The sequence below is a fragment of the Macaca nemestrina genome, chromosome 2 (assembly GCF_043159975.1).
Source record: "Macaca nemestrina isolate mMacNem1 chromosome 2, mMacNem.hap1, whole genome shotgun sequence".
NCBI classification, from domain to species: domain Eukaryota; kingdom Metazoa; phylum Chordata; class Mammalia; order Primates; family Cercopithecidae; genus Macaca; species Macaca nemestrina.
The window spans coordinates 191,723,389-191,740,825 of NC_092126.1; the positions used below are offsets into that span (position 1 = coordinate 191,723,389).

General features: G+C 36.7%; 1 protein-coding gene, 1 long non-coding RNA gene and 1 other non-coding gene across 6 annotated transcripts in view; 1 reads left to right on the top strand and 2 right to left on the bottom strand.

Annotated features, from left to right (window-relative positions):
• LOC139362087 (uncharacterized) overlaps positions 1 to 17,437 on the top strand; it is a 130,134-nt gene that overhangs the window by 83,398 nt on the left and 29,299 nt on the right. The gene's annotated exons all lie outside the window — the stretch shown is intronic.
• The window catches only part of LOC105477400 (5-hydroxytryptamine receptor 1F), a 206,194-nt gene that overhangs the window by 82,201 nt on the left and 106,556 nt on the right, over positions 1 to 17,437 (bottom strand). The gene's annotated exons all lie outside the window — the stretch shown is intronic.
• Positions 3,836 to 3,961, bottom strand: LOC112425895 (U6atac minor spliceosomal RNA). Its single transcript, XR_003017080.1, has one exon. It is a non-coding gene; the product is annotated as a U6atac minor spliceosomal RNA (small nuclear RNA).

Sequence of the window (17,437 nt, forward strand, 5' to 3'; positions counted from 1 at the left end):
CTGTGTTATGCTGGGCTCTCTAAATTGACTGAGCTCCAGGTAAGGTCAAAATCTTCTCTTGTAATCTAGGCCTTCAGCTTCCTGGACAATCTCCCTTTCCCACTTCCACAGTTTGGGCATCACAGTATTTGGGGTGTCTGCCGGGTCCTGCAGGAGCAATCCACTTCCTTCAGGGGGTCTGCGGATCTTCTCAGGTTTCCTGATTTATTCCTTCAGTCGTTCTAGAGCAAAAATTCATGATGGGAGCCTCCACATGCTGCTCTGTCCGTCCAAGTCGGAGCTGCAATCTAGTCCTGGCTCCTGTCTGCCATTATCCCTTTGATATTTTGTTTTCTGTTCCTGTGTTAGTTTCCTAATAATGGTCTCCAGCTTTACCCATGTTGCTGCAAAGGACATGATCTCATTCTTTTGTATGGCTGCATAGTATTCCATGGTGAATTTTTTTGTACCACATTTATTTTATCCAATCTGCCATTGATGGACACTTAAGGTTGATTCCTTTTTTTTTTTTTTTTTTTTTTTTTTTGCTATTGTGAATAGTGGTGCAATGAACGTATGCATACATGTGTCTTTATAACGGAACAATTTATATTTCTTTGGGTATATATCCAGTAATGGGATTGCTGGGTCAAATGGTATTTCTATTTTTAGGTCCTTGAGGAATTGCCACACGGTCTTTCACAATGGTTGAACTACTTTACACTCCCACCAACAGTGTATAAGTGCTCCTTTTTCTCTGCAACCTCATCAGCATCTGTTATTTTTTTACTTTTTATTAATAGCCATTCTGACTGGTGTTACTGGGTCTCTCATGGTGGTTTTGATTTGCGTTTCTGTAATGACCAGTGATGTTGAGCTGTTTTTGGTAACACTGTTGGCCACATGTATATCTTCTTCTGAAAGGTGTCTGTTCATGACCTTTGTCCGCTTTTTAATGGTTTTTTTTTTTTTTCTTGTAAAGTATTTTAGGTTCCTTATCGATGCTTAATATTAGACCTTCGTCAGATGCATGGTTTGCAAAAAATTTCTTCCATTCTGTAGATTGTCTGTTCAGTCTGTTGGTAGTTTCTTTTGTTGTGTGGAAGCTCTTAAGTTTAATTAGGCTCCATTTGTCAGTTTTTGCTTTTGTTGCAATTGTTTTGAGGTCTTCATCATAAAATATTTGCCTATTTATCTGTCCTGAATCATATTGCCTAGGTTGTCTTCCAGGATTTTTATAGTTTTGGGTTTTACATTTAAGTCTTCAATCCATCTTGGGTTGATTTTTTTATGTGGCATAAGGAAGGGGTCCAATTTCAATTTTCTGCATATGACTAGCCAGTTATCCCAACACAATTTATTGAATAGGGAGTCCTTTCCTCATTGCTCGTTTTTGTCAGCTTTGTCAAAGATCAGATCATTGTAGGTGTGCAGCCTTATTTCTCGGCTCTCCACTCTGTTCCATTGTTCTATGTGTCTGTGTTTGTACTAGCACCATGCTGTTTTGGTTACTGTAGCCCTGTAGTGTAGCTTGAAGTTTACTAGCATGATGCTTTCTGCTTTTTTTTTTTTTTTGCTTAGGATTGCCTGGGCTATTCCGACTCTTTTTTTTTTTAAACTTTATATGAACTTTTAAATAGTTTATTTTTCTAGTTCTGTGAAGAATGTCATTGGTGGTTTGACAGGAATAGCATTGAATCTGTAAATTGCTTTGATCAGTATGGCCAGTTTAATGATATTAGTTCTTTCTATCCATGAACATTGAATGTTTTTCCATTTGTTTGTATCATCTCTGATTTCTTTGAGCAGTGTTTTGAAGTTCTACTTGTAAAGATCTTTCCCCTCCATGGTTAGCTGTATTCCTGGGTATTTTATCCTTTCTTTAGCAATTGTGAATGGGACTGCCCTCCTGATTTGACTTTCATCTTGGCTGTTGTTGGTTTATAACAATACTAGTGATTTCTGCACATTAATTTTTTGTCCTGAAACTTTGCAAAGTTTTTTTTTTTTTTAATTAGCTCGGGGAGCTTTTGTGCTTAAACTATGGGGTTTTCTAGATATAGAATCATGTCATCTGCAAACAGGGATAGTTTGACTTCCTCTCTTCCTACTTGGATGCCCTTTATTCTTTCTCTTGCCTGATTGCTCTGGTCAGGACTTACAATAATATGTTCAATAGGAGTTGTGAAAGAGGACATTCTTGTTATGCTGATTTTCAACGGAATGCTTCCAGCTTTTGCCCATTCAGTATGATGTTGGCTGTCAGTTTGTTATAGATGGCTCTTATTATTTTGAGGTATATTTCTTCGATACCCAGTTTATTGAGGGTTTTTAACATGAAAAGAAATTGAATTTTATCAAAAGTCTTTTCTGCATCTACTGAGAGACAATCACAGTTTTTATCTTTAATTCTGTTTATGTGGTTAATCATATTTACTGATTTGTTTATGTTGAACAAATCTTGCATTCCAGGGATAAAGCCTACTTGATTGTGGTGGATTAGCTTTTTGATGTGCTGTTGGATACAGTTTGTGAATATTTTATTGAGGATTTTTGCACCAATATTCATCAAGGATATTGGCCTTTTTTGTTGTGTCTCTGCTACATTTTGGTGTTAGGATAATGCTGGCTTCATATCCCTTCTCAATTTTCTGAAATAGTTTTGGTAGAAATGTTAACCAGCTATTTGTACAACTGGTGCAGTTCTGCTGTGAACCTGTCTGGTCCTGATAGGCTATTTATTACTTATTCAGTTTTGGAGCTTGTTAATTGTCTATTCAGGGAATCAATTTCTTTTTGGTTCTGTCTTGGGAGGGTATATGTGTCCAGGAATGTATCCATCTCTTCTAGGTCTTCTAGATTGTGTGCACAGAGGTGTTCATAGTAGCCTCTAATGGATGTTTGTATTTCTGTGTGGTCAGTGGTAACATCCCCTTTACCATTTCTAATTCTATTTATTTGGATCTTCTCTTTTTTCTTCTTTATTAGTCTAGCAGTGGCCTATCTTGTTATTTTTTTTAGAAAACAAACTCCTAGATTTGTGGATCTTTTGAGTGTTTTTTCGTGTCTTGGTCTCTTTCGATTAAGCTCTGATTTTGTTTTTTTCTTGTCTTCTGCTAGCTTTTTAGTTTGCTTTTGCTTCTCTAGTTCTTTTAGTTGTGATCTTAAGTTGTTAATTTGAGATTATTCTAACTTTTTTGATGTAGGCATTTAGTGCTATAAATTTCCATCTTAATATTGCCTTAGCTGTGTCCCAGAGATTCTGCTTTGTTGTATCTTTGTTCTCATTAGTTTCAAAGAACTTGATTTCTGCCTTAATTTCATTATTTACTCAAAAGTCACTGAGGAGCAGGTTGTTTAATTTCCATGTATTTGGATGGTCTTAAGCAATTTTTAAAGTATTGATTTCTATTTTTATTGCTCTGCAGTCCAAGCTTGTGTTTAGCATGATTTCTGTTCCTTTGAATTTGCTGAGGATTGTTTTATGTCTGATTGTGTGTTTAATTTTAGAGTATGGGCCATGTAGTGATGGGAAGAATTTATATTCTGTTGTTTTTAGGTGCAGGTAAGATTCATTTGGTCCAATGTTGAGTTTAGGTTCAAAATATCTCTGTTAATTTTCTGCCTCAATGATCTGTCTAACACTGTCAGTGAAGTGTTGAAGTCTCCCAATATTATTGTGCGGGAGTCTAAGTCTCTTTGTAGATCTCTAAGAACTTGCTTTAGGAATCTGGGTGCTTCTGTGTTGGGTGCATATATATTTATGATAGTTAGGTCTCCTTGTTGAATTGAATCCTTTACTATCATGTAATGCCCTCCTTTGTCTTTTTTGATCTTTGTTGGTTTCAAGCCTGAAAAATAATGATGGTTAGATGCCACAAAATAGGTGGCAATGTCTTAACCATGTATGTCTTGTCATGCCCGAGGGGCTCTTCCATCCTTGTCAAGGAGTGTGGTAACCTTTTCTCCTTTCATACAACACAGGAAAAGTTTCAAGTTGTAATTGGTGCCAAATAATTTGGGATAAAAAGCTTCCTTAAATTTATCAAGAAAAGAGAGAATGTATACTTAGGAGAGTAATATCAATAGGTATATGAAGAATAAGAAGGGATATGTTTAGATATTTAAACAGCTAAAAGAATATATAATATAGAAAATTATTATAGATAACATAGGATACAATTTTGGCAGGAAGTATGGTACAGATTGTAGTTATTCTGTATTAAGAATAGATTCATCTCTTAATCAGTTAATATGTATTAATCAAATAATAAGAAGAATAAAAGACCATGGAGTATGCTTAAAGAAAGCTGGATAGTATACTCTTTTGTCATTTTCCTTTTTCTCTCGCTGAAGACCTTCATGCCAGTGTAATGGTTGGAGCATCAGCAGTTCTTAGACCAACTGAGAGACCTTGAAAATAAAGTCATGAATCGAGGACTATAGCAGAAAGGTAGGAGCCTGGATTCCTGAAGACATTGTGGCGCTGTCAGTTTAGACCTAGGTATGAAGCTTAGCTTCTTTACATAAAAGAAAAAATAAACTTCTATCATGGTTTAGAAAATCTTATTTTTTATTTCTGTTTTATGCAGCTGAACTTGTTCTTTCTGATAAAACTGATTTTGCATCTCCAAGCCTCTTGAATTTTACAAAGTGTTTGTCACTAGTAGGCTTCCAAAGGGAAAGAGAATGGGAAACTGATTTGATGCACTGTCTTTTCAATGCATATCAGTGAGTTGTTCTGCTTTTATTTTAAGCAGAGGAAGCATATCGTGAGCACTTAATGAGTTGACTTTTTTGACCGTTAATGGAAGTATGTGTGGTCATGAAGAAAGATTTTGTAATTAGATACTGACCAGAGGTATACTGAAGCACATTGGCTAGGTTACACTGTAAACCACCAGCATTTCAGTAGCTCAAAGCAATACAACTTATTTCTTGCTCACTATACATGTTCAGCATGATTTGACTGCGGATTCTTTTCCATATAGTCACTCCACACCCTATACTATCTCCTTTGCACAGCAGGGGAAGAATGGGCTAAAGAGTTGGGCACTAGTATTTACCACTGGTGACTCACATGTTCCCTCACATCTCATTTGCTAGAATTAGTTACATGAACATGACTAACTCCAAGAAAGGAAGCAGTATAGGCTTCCTCATACACAGAAGTAGGAAAGAGCTGGATATTTAAAAACATTAATTATATCTACTACTCTACTAAAACATAAAATAACCTGTGCAAACACTTTCAATGCACAAATACGTTTTTATCTTTTGTTAAATTAATTTCTTTAGAAAGGTTTTCCTCTAAAAAAGAACAAAATAAACCATTGCCAGATGAGAATTTCTACAAGATTAATCTCTCTTCGGCAGGTGAAAGACACTTTAACTGAGAAATAACAAGTCTCTTTGTTTAAGAAACAGATGAGCACTAAATCTTAAAGATTAACAAACACCCACACAAGTTTATTCATCCATTCATTTTGTAGACACTGATCAAGCATCTGCTAAGTGCGGTTCTGATGAAACCTATTGAAGTTAGAACGCAGGGTGCCAGATTTAAAAAGGGGAAATGGACATGACTCTAAATATTTCTAAAATTCTTTCTCTAAATAGAATTTTATTCAAAATACAGAAACTACATTATAATCTCCAAATACATTTACGTTACCAGATAGTTCTTGGAAACTAATTATATTACTATGATTAAAAATATCACAGTGACATTCATCCCAACTGGGAAACGTTTAACAGAATATATTTAAGAAAACACGTCAGAATCTCTGGGAATAAGGTACTGAGAAGACTTTCCTGACCAGCTGACTCTAGCTAGCTGCACACACATTTCATAATAATAACTTAGCAATATGGTTATTTTCCACAAAATAGAAATTCACTGGTTTTTAATTTAAGAGATATCAATCTACTTCTTTTGTTTTCTTACGTGGTATTTATTGAACTGTTCTACATAAAGTATCACTGTATCGGAATCTCCTATGACAGATTAATAGTAACATAAGGCTATATTTCAAATATCAAATTGAATAAAATCTCTGATGGGAAACTTCTCAATAGATAGGTTGCCAATTATACTTTTATGTTCTATATGTGTTGGTATAACGCTTCTGGAAAGATTTGAAAAAGTATTTCTCCAGATCCGGATTATTTTCTTAGGATAGATGACTTGAAATGGCAATATGAGTTCAAATTTATAAGAACATAAATTTAAAAGAATAAATTCAACACATACTTTCAAATTGTTTCCAGACAGAAACTTATGCTAATTTGTACTCCAACATATGAGCACTCTACTGACGGCTCTTTATTTTGGTTAAAAACTTTATCAAAAATTATTCTTTCTTTGCTATTCCATTGCTTTCATCTTGAGAAGGTACTTCTCTATTCAGAAACCATGTTATTACTTACCTATATTTAATTCTAGTATTGTGATTTTGTTTTACTCTATTGCCTCCAATCTATTTAAGTAATATTTACTTTATTCCTTTAAACTGTAGGTTCTTGAGAGCAACGACTTTCCTGTATACCTTTTAAACAAGAGTCTGTCTCATGGTGGATATGGTGTGAATATTTCTAGGATAAATGGGGACTATGATGACTTTTACCTTTTGAACATCTCATGAATTTTCTATGCCTGAACATGATTTTTCAAATCAATTTTGTTTTAGACAAAACGACATTTTAATCTTTTAATTATGAAAACATAGCTATGTTGATTTCATATTTTTTGGTGTGTTTAAACATACAACCAACAAAGGACTAATATCCAGAATCCACAAGGAACTCAAAAAAATCAGCAAGGAAAAAACAAACAATCCCATCAAAAAGCGGGCTAAGGACGTGAATAGACAATTCTCAAAAGAAGATATACAAATGGCCAAAGAACATGAAAAAACACTCGACATCACTAATTATCAGGGAAATACAAATCAAAACCACAATGCAATACCACCTTACTTTTGCAAGAATGACCAATAATAAAAAAAAAATAGATGTTGGCATAGATGTGGTAAAAAGGAAACACTTTTCATGTTGGTGGGAATGTAAACTAGTACAACCACTATGCAAAACAGTGTGGAGATTCCTTAAAGACCCCAAAATAGGACTACCATTTGACCCAGCAATCCCACTCATAGGTATATACCCAGAGGAAAAAAAGTCATTATATAAAAAAGATACTTGCACACACATGTTTATAGTGGCACAACTGGCAATTGCAAAAATATGGAAGCAGCCCAAATGCCCATCAATCAACAAGTGGCTAAAGAAATTGTGGTATATATATATATATACCATGGAATACTACTCAGCCATAAGAAGTAACAAAATAATGGCATTTGCAGCAACCTGGATGGAACTGGAGACCATTAGTCTAAGTGAAGTAACTCAGGAATGAAAAACCAAACATCATATGTTCTCACTTACAAGTGGGAGCTAAGCTATGAGGATGCAAAGGCATAAGAATGATACAATGGACTTTGGAGACCTGGGGGAGTGGGTGAGAGGGGGGTGAGGAATAAAAGGCTATACATTGGGTACAGTGTACCCTGCTTGGTTGATGGGTGCGCCGAAATACCAGAAATCACCACTAAAGAATTTATTCATGTAACCGAATACCACCTGTTCCCAAAAGCCTATTGAAATAAAGAAAAAGAAAGAAAAAAGTCAAAAGAATTCTTCATTAATTATAGTTCAGTTTGGTAGGCAGCATTATTTATCAGGAGACTGTCAACAAGAAAAGATTTTTATTTCAAAATTGAATGTGAGAAAACACTATAAAATTATTCTTTCTTTGCTCTATAGGAATTATGGAAATATTGATCATAATAATCACATAATGACTTGTTCAATCATATTATTTCTAGTTTCCTGAAAGTGCTTGTTTTTTACAATGCATACAGTTTCAATACAGATAAAGAAGGGCAGGCAAGTTTTACATAAGGCCTTATACATAAAAAAACTTCAATTAAAGTTAGTTTCAGAAGACCAAATTTCAAAAGTTACTCTACAGCCTTAACCTTTGGTATTTTTACCCTGAATTATATATTGGAATGCTTTTTTTTTTCCCAAATGACAATTTAGCATTTTATGTTCTTTTTTCTTTTACTGTAAAATAAAGCACAACACAATAATGTATAGTTCAATTAATCCTTATAAGGTGAATGTTCTTGTAACAATCATCCAGGTCAAGAAATTGAACCTCGCCAGCCATCCCAAAGTCCTCCTTTTTTCCTGATCCCAGTTGCCTTCATTTTTCCTCCAACAGGAATCATTGTCTTGACTTAAATCCATATCATATCTCTGTGTTTCCTTGCAGTTATCACCCAAATGTGCATTCATAGGCACCACATTTTAGTCTTCAAACATTCTACTTCAAAGCTTTAAAAAAATGCTGTCTTTGCACCAATTTCTCTGAAGAAAGATTAGAATGATAATTTCCATTTATTATTATTATTTATTTTTTGCTAAATAAATTCTTTAGAAAAGGTTACACCTCTGAGTCCTCCTTGAATGGAATTTACATTGCTCTCACAGTCACACAAAACAGAGACAAATTGTAATAACATTCTTTAGAAGAAATTCATTTCAAAAAATATGTTTCAGTGACAGTCAGTATTGTCAAAGGGGGCATCCCAACTTTCTACAATTTGTTATGATAGCAATTATGTCTTTGTGTAGACTGCACAAAGTTTCTGTTACTACTAACCAACCTATATACTCATGAAAAAGAAAATGTACATGTTTTAAAAATTAAGGGGCAATGAAAATGTCAGTGAAAAAAGTCAGGTTTTGAGTAGAGAATTTGGTTGAGTCTAAGCCAACAATTAATGTAAATGGCACCAATTTCCTTTTCTTGGTGATTTTTTTTAGACAATTTTTTTTTTGAGGGGGGTTCTCACTCTGTTGCCCAAGCTAGAGTGGCACTGGCGTGATCATAGCTCACTGCAGCCTTGAACTCCTGGGCTCAAGAAATCTTCCAGCTTCAGCCTTCTGAGTAGCTGGGACTACAGACATATACCACCAAGTTCAACTAATTTTTAATTTGTTTTTAAGAGATGGGGTTTTGCTATGTTGCTCAGGCTGGTTTCAAACTCCTGGCCTCAAGCTATCCTCCCACCTCAGCCTCCCAAGTAGCTGGAGTAATAGGTGTGAGCCATCATACCAGGCCTGGACAAACACTTTTATTGAAACAAAACTATATTGAAGAATACATAATTCATCACTGCACAGCTTTTATGAATTTTTATGAAGGAAAAATATTATAAGCCACCCCTCAGATCAGGCTGTAGGACACTATAAGCAGTCAAAATAATAAGTATCCCTATGTGTTCTCCAAAACATTATCACTCCAGCCTCCACAAAATGTAACCACTATACTAAGTTCCATCAATCTAGATTAGCTTACTGGTATTTGAAACATGGAATAATGTGGTATAATGTGTATGCATTCTATTGCACTTGGCTTCCTTTGCTCAACATTGTGATAGTGAGTTTCATATTGTTGCATGCAATAGTAGTGCTTTTTCTTGCTGTGCAGTATTGTATGGTATGACTATACCACAGTTCATTTATTCATTTTATTACTGATGGACACTTCGGTTGTTTTCAGTTTTTGCTTCATTAAAAATAATGCTGCTAGGAGCCTTCTTCTACTTTTCTTTTGGAGAATATATATATATATATATATGTACACATTTCTGTTGAGTAAATAGAAAGCAATGAAATTGCTTAATGAAAGAGTATTGAGTGTCCCAATTAGCAGATATTGCTAAACAGTTTTCCAACAAAAATTTTTTTAAGTGACTTACCTGGGTTCACTCAGCCAGGAAGCAGTGAACAGAGATTCAGAATCTGCATTGTATCCACTATGCCATGCATCGAATAGCTGGAGTGGATGCCTTTTTGCTGGTGTTACATTTTTGCCTCCTGGTATTCTTGCTAATTGCCAATCCACACTTCTCATCTCTTTTTTTTCTCTCTCTCTCTCTTTTTTTTTTTTTAATTACACTTTATGTTCTAGGGTACATGTGCACAACGTGCAGGTTTGTTACATATGTATACATGTGCCATGTTGGTGTGCTGCACCCATTAACTCGTCATTTACATTAGGTATATCTCCTAATGCTATCCCTCCCCACTACCCCGACCCCACAACAGGCCCTGGTGTGTGATGTTCCCCTTCCTGTGTCCAAGTGTTCTCATTGTTCAGTTCCCACCTATGAGTGAGAACATGCAGTGTTTGGTTTTCTGTTCTTGCAATAGTTTGCTGAGAATGATGGCTTCCAGCTGCATCCATGTCCCTACAAAGATATGAACTCATCCTTTTTTATGGCTGCATAGTATTCCATGATGTATATGTGCCACATTTTCTTAATCCACTCTGTCATTGATGGACATTTGGGTTCGTTCCAAGTGTTTGCTATTGTGAATAGTGCTGCAATAAACATACATGTGCATGTGTCTTTATAGCAGCATGCCTTATAATCCTTTGGGTATATACACAGTAATGGGATGGCTAGCTGGGTCAAATGGTATTTCTAGTTCTAGATCCTTGAGGAATCACCACACTGTCTTCCACAATAGTTGAACTAGTTTACCATTCCACCAACAGTGTAAAGGTGTTCCTATTTCTCCACATCCTCTCCAGCACCTGTTGTTTTCTGACTTTTTAATGATTGCCATTCTAACTGGTGTGAAATGGTATCTCCTTGTGGTTTTGATTTGCATTTCTCTGATGGCTAGTGATGATGAGCATTTTTGCATGTGTCTGTTGGCTGCATAAATGTCTTCTTTTGAGAAGTGTCTGTTCATATCCTTTGCCCACTTTTTGATGGGGTTGTTTTTTTCTTGTAAATTTGTTTGAGTTCTTTGTAGGTGCTGGATACTAGCCCTTTGTCAGATGAGTAGATTGAAAAAATTTTCTCCCATTCTGTAGGTTGCCTGTTCACTCTGACGGTAGTTTCTTTTGCTGTGCAGAAGCTCTTTAGTTTAATTAGATCCCATTTGTCAATTTTGGCTTTTGTTGCCATTGCTTTTGGTGTTTTAGACATGAAGTCCTTGCCCATGCCTATGTCCTGAATGGTATTGCCTAGGTTTTCTTCTAGGGTTTTTATGGTTTTAGGTCTAACAGTTAAGTCTCTAATCCATCTTGAATGGATTTTTGTATAAGGTGAAAGGAAGGGATCCAGTTTTAGCTTTCTACATATGGCTAGCCAGTTTTCCCAGCACCATTTATTAAATAGGGAATCCTTTCCCCATTTCTTGTTTTTGTCAGGTTTGTCAAAGATCAGATGGTTGTAGATGTGTGGTATTACTTCTGAGGGCTCTCTTCTGTTCCAATGGTCTATATATTTGTTTTGGTACCAGTACCATGCTGTTTTGGTTACTGTAGCCTTATAGTATAGTTTGAAGTCAGGTAGCGTGATGCCTCCAGCTTTGTTCTTTTGGCTTAGGATTGTCTTGGCAATGCAAGCTCTTTTGTCGTTCTATATGAACTTTAAAGTAGTTTTTTTCCAAATCTGTGAAGAAAGTCATTGGTAGCTTAATGGGGGATTGCACTGAATCTATAAATTACCTTGGGCAGTATGGCCATTTTCACAATATTGATTCTTCCTATTCATGACCATGGAATGTTCTTCCATTTATTTGTGTCCTCTTCTATTTCATTGAGCAGTGGTTTTTAGTTCACCTTGAAGAGGTCCTTCACATCCCTTGTAAGTTGGATTCCTAGGTATTTTATTCTCTCTGGAGCAATTGTGAATGGGAGTTCACTCATGATTTGACTCTCTGTTTGTCTGTTATTGGTGTATAAGACTGCTAGTGATTTTTTCACATTGATTTTGTATCCTGAGACTTTGATGAAGTTGCTTATCAGCTTAAGGAGATTTTGGGCTGAGATGATGGGGTTTTCTAAATATACAATGACGTCATCTGCAAACAGGGACAATTTGACTTCCTCTTTTCCTAATTGAGTACCCTTTATTTCTTTCTCTTGCCTGATTGCCCTGGCCAGAACTTCCAACACAATGTTGAATAGGAGTGGTGAGAGAGGGTATCCCTGTCTTGTGCCAGTTTTCAAGGGGAATGTTTCCAGTTTTTGCCCATTCAGTATGATATTAGCTGTGGGTTTGTCATGAATAGCTCTTATTATTTTGAGATATGGTCCAACAATACCGAATTTATTGAGAGTGTTTAGCATGAAGGGGTGTTGAATTCTGTCGAAGGCCTTTTCTGCATCTATTGAGATAATCATGTGGTTTTTGTCTTTAGTTCTGTTTATATGCTGAATTACGTTTATTGTTTTGCATATGTTGAACCATCCTTGCATCCCAGGGATGAAGCCCACTTGATCGTGGTGGATAAGCTTTTTGATGTGCTGCTGGATTCGGTTTGCCAGTATTTTATTGAGGATTTTTGCATCGATATTCCTCAGGGATATTGGTCTAAAATTCTCTTTTTTTGTTGTGTCTCTGCTAGGCTTTGGTATCAGGATGATGTTGGCCTCATAAAATGAGTTAGGGAGGATTCCCTCTTTTTCTATTGATTGGAATAATTTCAGAAGGAATGGTACCAGCTCCTCCTTGTACCTCTGGTAGAATTCGGCTGTGAATCCGACTGGTCCTAGACTTTTTTTGGTTGGTAGGCTGTTAATTATTGCCTCAATTTCAGAGCCTGTTATTGGTCTATTCAGGGATTCAACTTCTTCCTGGTTTAGTCTTGGGAGATTGTATGTGTCCAGGAATTTTATCCATTTCTTCTAGGTTTTCTAGTTTATTTGCGTAGAGGTGTTTATAGTATTCTCTGATGGTAGTTTGCATTCTCTGATGGGGTCGGTGGTGATATCCCCTTTATCATTTTTTATTGCATCTATTTGAGTCTTCTCTCTTTTCTTCTTTATTAGTCTTGTTAGTGGTCTATCAATTTTTTTGATCTTTTCAAAAAACCAGCTCCTGGATTTATTGATTTTTTTGAAGGGTTTTTTGTGTCTCTGTCTCCTTCAGTTCTGCTCTGATCTTAGTTGTTTTTCCCCTTTGCTAGCTTTTGAATGTGTTTGCTCTTGCTTCTCTAGTTCTTTTAATTGTGATGTTAGGGTGTCAGTTTTACATCTTTCCTGCTTTCTCTTGTGGGCATTTAGTGCTATAAATTTCCCTCTACACACTGCTTTAAATGTGTCCCAGAGATTCTGGTATGTTGTACCTTTCTTCTCATTGGTTTCAAAGAACATCTTTATTTCTGCCTTCATTTTGTTATGTGCCTAGTAGTCATTCAGGAGCAGGTTGTTCAGTTTTCATGTAGTTGAGCAGTTTTTATTGAGTTTCTTAATCCTGAGTTCTAGTTTGATTGCACTGTGGTCTGACAGACAGTTTGTTACAATTTCTGTTCTTTTACATTTGCTGAAGAGTGCTTTACTTCCAACTTTGTGGTTAATTCTCAAAAAAGTGCCATGTGGTGCTGAGAAGAATGTATATTCTGTTGATTTTGGTTGGAGAGTTCTTTAGATGTCTATTAGGTCCATTTGGTGCAGAGCTGAGTTCAAGTTCTGGATATCCTTGTTAACTTTCTGTCTCGTTGATCTGTCTAATGTTGACAGTGGGGTGCTAAAGGCTCCCATTATTATTGAGTGGGAGTCTATGTCTCTTTGTAAGTCTCTAAGGACTTGCTTTATGAATCTGGGTAATCCTGTATTGGGTGCATATATATTTAGGATAGTTAGTTCTTCTTGTTGAATTGATCCCTTTACCATTGTGTAATGGCTTTCTTTGTCTCTTTGATCTTTGTTGATTTAAAGTCTGTTTTATCAGAAACTAGGATTGCAACCCCTACCTTTTTTTGTTTTCCATTTGCTTGGTAGATCTTCCTCCATCCCTTTATTATGAGCCTATGTGTGTCTCTGCACGTGAGATGGGTCTCCTGAATATGGCACACTGATGGTTCTTGACTGTTTCTCCATTTTGCCAGTCTGTGTCTTTTAATTGGAGCATTTAGCCCATTTACATTTAAGGTTAATACTGTTATGTGTGAACTTGATCATGTCATTATGATGTTAGCTGATCATTTTGCTCATTAGTTGATGTGGTTTCTTCCTAGCATCAATGGTCTTTACATTTTGGCATGTTTTTGCAGTGGCTGGTGACGGTTGTTCCTTTCCATGTTTAGTGCTTCCTTTAGGATCTCTTGTAGGGCAGGCCTGGTGGTGACAAAATCAGCATTTGCTTGCCTGTAAAGGATTTTATTCCTCCTTCACTTATGAAATTTTGTTTGGCTGGATATGACATTCTCGTTTGAAAATTCTTTGCTTTAAGAATGTTGAATATTGGCCCCCACTCTCTTCTGGCTTGTAGAGTTTCTGCGGAGAGATCTGCTGTTAGTCTGATGGGCTTCCCTTTGTGGGTAATCCGACCGTTCTCTCTGGCTGCCCTTAAGATTTTTTCCTTCATTTCAACTTTGGTGAATCTGACAATTATGTGTCTTGGAGTTGCTCTTCTCGAGGAGTATCTTTGTGGCATTCTCTGTATTTCCTGAATTTGAATGTTGTCCTGCCTTGCTAGGTTGGGGAAGTTCTCCTGGATAATATCCAGCAGAGTGTTTTCCAACTTGGTTCCATTCTTCCCGTCAGTTTCAGGTACACCAATCAGACGTAGATTTGGTCTTTTCACGTAGTCCCATATTTCTTGGAGGCTCTGTTCATTTCTTTTTACTCTTTTTTCTCTAATCTCTTCTTCTCGCTTCATTTCATTAATTTGTTCTTCAATCACTGATACCCTTTCTCTCAGTTGATCGAGTCATTTACTGAAGCTTGTGCATTTGTCACATAGTTCTCGTTTCATGGTTTTCATCTCAGTCAGGTCATTTAAGGACTTCTCTACATTGGTTATTCTAGTTAGCCATTTGTCAAATCTTTTTTCAAGGTTTTTAGTTTCTTTGTGCTGGGTTTGTAATTCCTCCTTTAGCTCGGAGAAATTTGATTGTCTGAAGCCTTCTCTCAACTTGTCAAAGTCATTCTCTATCCAACTTTGTTCCATTGCCGGTGAGGAGCTGCATTTTTTTGGAGGTGGAGAGTTACTCTGATTTTTAGAATTTTCAGCTTTTCTGCTCTGGTTTCTTCCCATCTTCGTGGTTTTATCTACCTTTGGTCTTTGATGATGGTCTCATACAGATGGAGTTTTGGTGTGGATGTCCTTTCTGTTTGTTATTTTTCCTTCTAACAGTCAGGATCCTCAGCTGCATGTCTGTTGGAGTTTGCTTGAGGTCCACTCCAGACCCTGTTTGCTTGGGTATCAGCAGCAGAGGCTGTAGAAGAGTGAATATTGCTGAACAGCAAATGTTGCTGTCTGATCATTCCTCTGGAAGGTTTGTCTCAGAGGTGTACCCGGCCATGTGAGGTGTGAGGTGTCAGTCTGCACCTAGTGGGGGATGTCTCCCATTTAGGCTACTCAGGGGTCAGGGACCCACTTGAGCAGGCAGTCAGTCCATTCTCAGATCTCAACCTCCATGCTGGGAGAACCACTGCTCTCTTCAAAGCTGTCACACAGGGACATTTACATCTGCAGAGGTTTCTGCTGCCTTTTGTTTGGCTATGCCCTGTCCCCAGAGGTGGAGTCTACAGAGGCAGGCAGTCCTGCTTGAGCTGTGGTGGGCTCCACCCAGTTTGAGCTTCCTGGCCACTTTGTTTACCTACTTAAGCCTCAGCAATGGTGAGCACCGCCCCCCCAGCCTTGCTGCCCCCTTGCAGTTAGATCTTGGACTGCTGTGCTAGCAATGAGGGAGGCTCTGTGGGTGTGGGACCCTCCAAGCCAGGCGCAGGATATAATTTCCTGGTGTGCAGTTTGCTAAGACCCTTGATAAAGCGCAGTATTAGGGTGGGAGTAACCCAATTTTTCAGGTGTTGTGTGTCATGGTTTTCCTTGACTAGGAAAGGGAATTCCCTTCCCCCTTGCATTTCCCGGGTGAGGTGATACCTCGTCCTGCTTCAGTTCTCGCTCATTGAGTTGCACCCACTGTCCTGCACCCACTGTCTGACATGCCCCAGTGAGATGAACCCGGTACCGCAGTTGGAAATGCAGGAATCACCCGTCTTTTGTGTTGCTCACGGTGGGAGCTGGAGGCTGGAGCTGTTCCTATTCGGCCATCTTGGTGCCACCTCCTCCTTTTCTCCTCTCCAATGAATTTAAACCTTTTTACACTCTCATCAGCAAAGTAAGATTTCCACTTGCTTGTCATTGTCATGAACACTTGGAATTGTCAGCCTCCTAAATTTTAGGTATTTTGTTAGGTGTGCAGTGATATCTCATTGTGGTCTTTTTCTGAGGATTAATGAGGCTGTAAACCTTTTTTAAATGCTTATTAGCTACTGCCTATCCTTTTTTTGTGAAATATTGGTTCAAGTCTTTTCCTCATTTTGTGTTTAACTGGATTTTCTTTTTTATTTTTAGAACTTTTTAATATATTCTGCATATAAGGGTTTCATCAGCTAGATGTATTGCAACCATCTAGTAACCATGGCTTAACTTTAACATTCTTAAATAATCATTTGGTTATTAGACATGATTAGCTGTAATCAAGTCCATCTTTGTCTTTTTTTCCCTCTTTTTGTCCTGTTTATAAAACTTTGACCTACCCAAGGTCATGAAGTATGTTACCTTCTAGATGCTTTATTGCTGTCTTCTTACATTTAGGATTATGATTTATTTGGAATTGCCTTTTTTTTCCCCCCAATCCTTTAGGGTAGGAATCAAGATTCATATTTCTCTCCAGTGAAATTAAATTTTTCTGGAGCAATTCATGAAAAGAATAACTTCCCCCTTTGCATAGTGGTGGTATGTTGATTATAAATCAGGTGACTATTTCTGAGTGAGTATCTTTTTAGGGTCTCTGTTTTGTTCTATTGTGCTAATTTCCTGTCCTTACAACACCACTAATCTTAATTACTGCAGGTTTATGTATTTGATATGTGATCATTTAAGATGTGTGGTTTTTATTGTTTTATGTATTGAAGAGTATGTTATATATAAATTTTAGATTCCAATTTCCACCTAAATTCAACTGAAATAATTTTGATCAATTTGTGAAAAATTAATATATTTATAATATTGATGCTTTCTAACTATGGTTTATTACTGCATATATTCAGATCTTTATCTTAGTAATGTTTGGCAGTTATTTTACAGAGGTCATGCTGATCTTTTGTTAGATTTAATCCTAAGTACTGGATACTTTTGAAGCTAATGTATCAGAGCCTAAATAAAATATGTCACTAGAAAAGTCATTCCAGACTGGAAACAGATGATAGAGGAAACTAGATATCCTCCTACAGAAATAGTTATTCTCATAGAATACTAAGTAGAGACCTTTTTTTTTTTTCCATTTTTGGAGAGTATATATGTAAATTGTTAATATTTAAGGAACAATTATATCTAATACATAATCACTTAAGCAG